Genomic DNA, 6,458 nt, shown 5'->3' with positions numbered 1-6,458 from the left:
TTATTATATTATGATTTCGATTTGTGTAGATGTGAGTTATATATAATAAAATTATTTTATGTCACATGGCTATCAATATGTTATTTTATATATAGTTTTGGTTATAAGTTAGTTTTTGAAGTAAATTGGGAAATATTGAAACATAAAGGGTTAAAGTGGAAAAAATAAAATTTAAGGACCAAAGTGGGAAAATGGCCTAAATGTAATTCATCTTAAAAGATATTATAATAATAAAATTCAACAAACCAAACGTTAGGGTCCCGTAGCTCAGCTTGGTTAGAGCGTTGGTCTTATGAGCCGAAGGTCGCGGGTTCGAGCCCCGCCGGGACCATTTTGTTATTTTTTTTTTTTATGTATAGGTCTGGTTGCATGACAATGCCAAAGGACAAAACCTTTTTTATTTTTATTTTTATTTTTATTTTTATTTTTTTGACAAAAATGAAAAATGAAACAGAAAAACATTAGGTTTTTATTTCACTCTATAATTTTTATTTTTTATTTTTAAATTTATAATATTTTAATTTGATATAATATCAACATTCTATCTATTTCAATTAAAAAACTGACGAAGAAACGATAAGAGGGATGGTGGGTTGATTCCATGTGGTTTTGATAACAATGTTAAATGATGGGCAATTCTTCTGATCTAGTAAATAGTTGATAAATGATGATAGTAATATGGTATGTTCAAAATTAATATTAACATTAAGTTAGATGAGTGAGCAGATAGTCCTACCAAAACAAAAAAATGGTTAGACATATAACAGAAATGAATTAAGGGTTGAGATTGACACCTAATTAAAATAATCAGGATTTAAAACTTTTTATGTGATTTCTTTCTTTTCTTTTAAAAAAATTTATTTTGGTCTGAATATTGGGTCCAAGGTCTGATTATTTTAAAGTGGTGCTGCTTCCATTTAACGTGATGGGACTATCAAAGGATATAGGGCCCATGATATGGCGGCCCATAATTGTCGCTTGTTTTCTAATCTGGAACGATGAAGCAAACCAAGCAACATAAAATGCTTTTTTTTTTAGAAAAATGATGCAGACCACTAATTAGTGGTTGCACTAGGGATGTGGCAGTGGGTCCCACCCACTGTCACATGTGTTTTGTGTCTTAGTTTTTGTTTTTTGTTTTTTTTTTTAACTTGTCACATCATTAGTGGTGGTATTAGTGGTAGAAATTTAGTGGTATGTAGCATTGTTGTTTTTTTTCCCCTCCTATTTCTAACTTTTGTTTCTTTCATCTTTTGTTATGTTCAGGCCTCGTTTGTCAAGTTAACATTTTAGTTAAAAAGTCAAAAAATTATTAAAAAAGTCAAAAAGTCTATAATTTATATCAAAAAATCGAAGATTTCATTTTCTCTTTACTTTTTACACATTTTTTCGTAAAAAGTTAAAAAGTAACCCCAAACATACTAGGTTTTTTTAAGTCATATTTTAGCCAAAAAATAAAAAAGTTACTAAAATAACTTGTTCCCAAACGAGGTCCTCATGTTTATGCATACATATATACATATATACATATATGTGTGTGTGTGTGTAAATTATCCCAATAATAAAGCTTACAATAAACAAATTTCTTTTAGAGGGATGTGATAATTCCATATTTATAAATTATAATTATAACAGTAAAGAGGCCTACTATTAATAATTCATCAATGAAGAAAAAATCACAAAAAATTACATTATTCTGCATAATTTTTTTATTGGGAAAATTACATAACAGTGAAAAGTTTATAAAATATTTATATATTAATGGAAAAATTATAAATTTAATTATTAATATTTGTATAATTAAAAAATGATATACAAACTCACTTTTTAGTTTCATTTTATAGATGATGATTAGAGAAGATATGAGAGAGAGTGTTACATTTAATATCCTAATTAATTATCACACCACTAAACTTAAAAAACGAGTCTAATTTTTGTTCTTAAATAATAATGCTCATATAAATTTTCATTAATTTGAATTTTTTGTGTTTTTTTTGTTTGCAGTAAAAAAGTCCATGCAAAAGGTGAAATACGACACAATGACAATTGTTATTCACCTTAAGGCTTGGTGGGCGGGTTATCTTTGTGTCTAATAGTTAAAAAATTAATTAATTTACATTCAACATTACTAATTAAAAATAGGGAAAGGTTGCACGTTACTAAAAATAGGGAAAGGTTGCACCTTACTAACATTTTCCAAATCTTAGCAAGGAACCTTGTGTATTAAATACAACCATTTTAAAAGATCAATCAAAGAAGATTAAACATAGCAGCACTCAATGAACATAATTTTTTGGACAAATTATATTAATGGTCTTTATAATTTGGCACTTGTGTCAGTTTGATTCTTAACCTTTTAATTATGATACATTTGACTTTAAATTTTGAATCTTATTTTAAATAAGGACAATTGAAGATGCCATTGTTTAATTTCAAGGACAAAGTCGTTAATTTGATAAAATATAAACTAATTTGACAAAAATAATTGTCAAAAAAATATTTTTAAATTTTTAAAAATTATATAAAACTGATAAATCTTTTACACATTTATTTATTTATTTTACTAAATTAATTTTTATTATGTATTTGGATGATGGGTGATTATTTTTATTTTCATTAAATTAGTTTTCATTTTTCCAAAAGTCAAATATGACGATAACTTTAATATCATTATTAAACCAATTCATTAAATCAAAAAATTCAAAACTAAAAACATTTCATATACTAATATATCGATTACATATTAAAAGCTTAACAATCACTCATTACATGATCATTATCCAAACACATAATAAAAATTAATTTAGTAAAATAAATAAATAAATAAATAAATAATTTATTAATTTTATATAATTTTATCTTTGATGAGTAGAAATGATTTTTAAAAAATTCAATTTTTTTTTTACATTTATTTATGTCAAATTAATTTATATTATCTCAAATCGATGATTTTGTCTTTAAAATTGAATAATAGTGTTCGATTTTTCTTATTTAAAACAAAATTTAAAATTTAAAATCAAATATATTACAATTAAAAAATTAAAATGATACGATTCTCAAATTATAAAAATTATTTTTTTCAATATAAAAAAGTAAATGAAACATCACCGACAGACACACTTCGATAACGGAGAACCGAACACGAAATATATAGACGTGAGATAATATGTTGATAATTACAAATACAAATAATTTCCGAGTCCCATTCCCTCTCTACATTATATATATGTCCCACGCCAAGTATACCATTTAATTATAAATCTCGATTTCATCGAAAGAAACAAGCAATGCCAGAGGGCAACTCTAATCTGTCGGGCCCTCCCCATTCCAAAAATTATTCAATCCTTATCCAATTTAAAGTATTTTCAGCACATAAAAAATTACAATACACTAGTAAATTATTATTTCCCTTCTAATTATCGCATAAAAATTATCTTATCTTGTAAAATTTTCCACGTAGATAATATTCAATAATTTCCCCTCTCCATTAACATTGTGTCGTCTACGTAGTATTCTCTGCAAATATATATATATCTATATATAAATAATGTTTCCCACCCAATCATATAAATAATCAGTGAACTATTCTTTTATCCTCAAAGGGAATGGTTTCCTCCCGTCCAATCACAGACTGAAGAGTATTGTTGGGCCTGTGAGAGTCTATCATGAATCCTGTTTCCATAATCAAAATCATTGAATGTGTAGAACTCGTCAAGTACTATATGGCCGTAAAAAATCACCTTGATCAGATATCGATAGTTATGTGATCAAATCAATTTTATATATATAAAAAAAATAGACGGTAAAAAATAAACAACTTACAAAAATTTGATTTAATCACATAACTATCGATATCCAATCAAAATGATTTTTTACAGGCATATAGTACTCGATGAGTTATACACATTAAACGATTTAAATTATCAAAACGGGACCCGTGGTAGACCCCCCACAGTCCCAACAGTACCTTCCAGTATCGGACGGGAGGAAAGCCATTCCCATCTTGATACTATCTAATAAAAGTGTGAACATATCTTAGAGCATCTTCAATGTTGAATAAAAAATTTCATTAATTTTGAGTAAAAAATTGATAAAAAGTTTCATTTGATACTATTTACTCTAATGTTGAATTAGAATTTTCATTAAATTTTTTCATATCCCTAGTTATCTAGGAAGACGTCTGGGCAGATGTTCTAGAGGTCGTTTGGACGAATAAAAAATTTGATAGATGTCTGGTAACAATTTAAATTTGATGAAAAACTCTTCATTTGATGAAATTTTTGATTTTCTCCTCATTTGATATGGGTTTTATGTCAACATTTTTTTTTTTTTGAAACCCAATATACAATAAGAAAACTCAGACAAGAACCTCTGGCTACATCCAGAGACAATAAAGAAACTAGAGCAGGAGGAGGATTGCCAACCCAGCTCACAGGAAGAGTTTGGCTATTTTATCAGATGTCCATTTGATGGCACGAAACAGGAGCGGGTTTTTGTTTGGACGAGGAGAGCGAACAACAAAGTAGCTCACTAGGTAGCTAACCCTGCTCCTGTCTGATGTCAACGTTGGAGTAAAAAAATTGGGCCTCTTTTATCAAATTCAAATTTAATGAAACGTGCGAGTAAAGATTGGAGATGCTCTTAAATTTTTCACTATATGATTAATTTAAAACATCATATAAACAATGTTACACTCCCAATCTACTTAATAATCTCTCTCTCCATTCTGAAGGGCTTCTCAAAATTTCTGCTTACACACTAGGAATTATTCAACTATCAATATTGTACAAAATTTATACAGCCCATTTTGCCTATTGAAGCAGTTCTCTTATAGACCACACAGAAGTACCAACAACCATAATGCAATTGTCGCCATCTCATTAGCAAGCAAGTTAATATATAATTTTTATCTTTCATAAGACAAAAAAAAAGTTTCCAGCTAGACACAGATTTAAAGGGGTAGGGGACCATGGAATGATGGCCAAGTAACCAAAATTTGGTGCCTGTTCATTTGAGTATTCTTCTCCCAGAATTGAGCTCCAAATCCAACACCATTTACATCACAACCTATGTCCAATTTAGATAAGCTACACTGTATCACAAAGCATCAAATAGACTACTAGAACAAAGCATTCAGATACTATTATTTCAAACAATTTGAGGTTCTATGGTTTTTAACTAAGTAGTTTGAGATTTAATTTTATAAAATTATAAACGATTAAGCTATTATTAGGATCTTTGTAGAGCTGTAACACTTAGTATTAAGGATTTCAAGTAACTACTACATTATTTCAAATTTATCAAGACAATTTTCGAATTCAAACTTAAAATCACATCTAAACGAATTTAAATTTGAACTATTTTAATTTTCTGAAGTATACTATAGTTCTGCTTGAAGTTTCAACAACAAAACTTTTAGACTGTAAAAAGTTTTCAAGATATATTACGGTTCTGTTTTCCCTTATAAAAGGGTAATCTCTAAAGTTGTCCCATACAATTCATTAGAGTATCTTGAGGATGCTTAAGTGGAGCAATTAAGGGGTAAATGACACTTTTTAAGAAATGGGTTACTTTCTATCAACGTGGGAAAGATTTGAGTGGGTTGAATTGTGAAATTACTATCTAAAACCTTTCTCTTACCACATCTACTGTTGATGGATAATGACTCCTCATCCTATGCTCCCCAAAATACGAGCAGTGATAGAGATGTAAAAAGATCAGTTATTTATTTCAATTCTTTTTGTAGGTTTAAGAAAGTAGTTGATGCATAAACTGTTTCACCAAAAGGCAGTAAGGCAACAAAACCACCCTAAAGAAGAAAAAAATAGTGTAATTATAACACTCTTCTAAATTGTACCATTGATTGAAAAAAGACTGTAAAAATAACTAGACAGACATTACTTGCCTCCCACTAACCAAGCCAAGTAACCACTACCACAAATGTGTTTAGACAGACATCATTTCAATAATTCCTACTACATTGATTAATGATATTGTCATGTAGTATTACCGTTACAACTTCAACTTCTTTTTCCAAGAGAAGAAAGGAAAATAGGGAAAGAGAATCTGCATTCAAATTGAAAAGACTCGAAAACAAGCATCACACTTGGTAATGGAGCGACTCAACTCCATGCCAACCCATCTAATACTTACCCCCACAAAGAAAGCTCTCTTTCATCAACATGACAAATTGACCATCTCTAAACAGAAGGAAGCACTCATTTGTTCCTTTCATTTTGAATTGAGAGAGAATAACCACCTCAAATCAATATCAAATCATCAATATTATAGGAGGAGATATAGCAATGAGATAACCAATAAATTTGTGGAATTTTCTGTTTTTGTCCATCTGAGCTTTGGTTAGTTCTCAGATGATTTTCTCACTGTTATTCCCAAAACAGCAATGGATTCATCATCTCAGGATTTGTTCTAAGAAGGGGAGTAAAAAATTAAAGAAC

General features: G+C 28.8%; 1 non-coding gene across 1 annotated transcript; it reads left to right on the top strand.

The window, feature by feature from the left end:
• The first annotated feature begins 256 nt into the window (after positions 1 to 256).
• TRNAI-UAU (transfer RNA isoleucine (anticodon UAU)) lies at positions 257 to 331 on the top strand. The gene has a single exon. It is a non-coding gene; the product is annotated as a tRNA-Ile (tRNA).
• Positions 332 to 6,458: the final 6,127 nt, after the last annotated feature.

The sequence above is a fragment of the Camellia sinensis genome, chromosome 8, assembly GCF_055761805.1.
Source record: "Camellia sinensis isolate YWXY chromosome 8, ASM5576180v1, whole genome shotgun sequence".
Classification (NCBI taxonomy): domain Eukaryota; kingdom Viridiplantae; phylum Streptophyta; class Magnoliopsida; order Ericales; family Theaceae; genus Camellia; species Camellia sinensis.
This window is presented reverse-complemented; position numbering and strand designations above follow the sequence as displayed.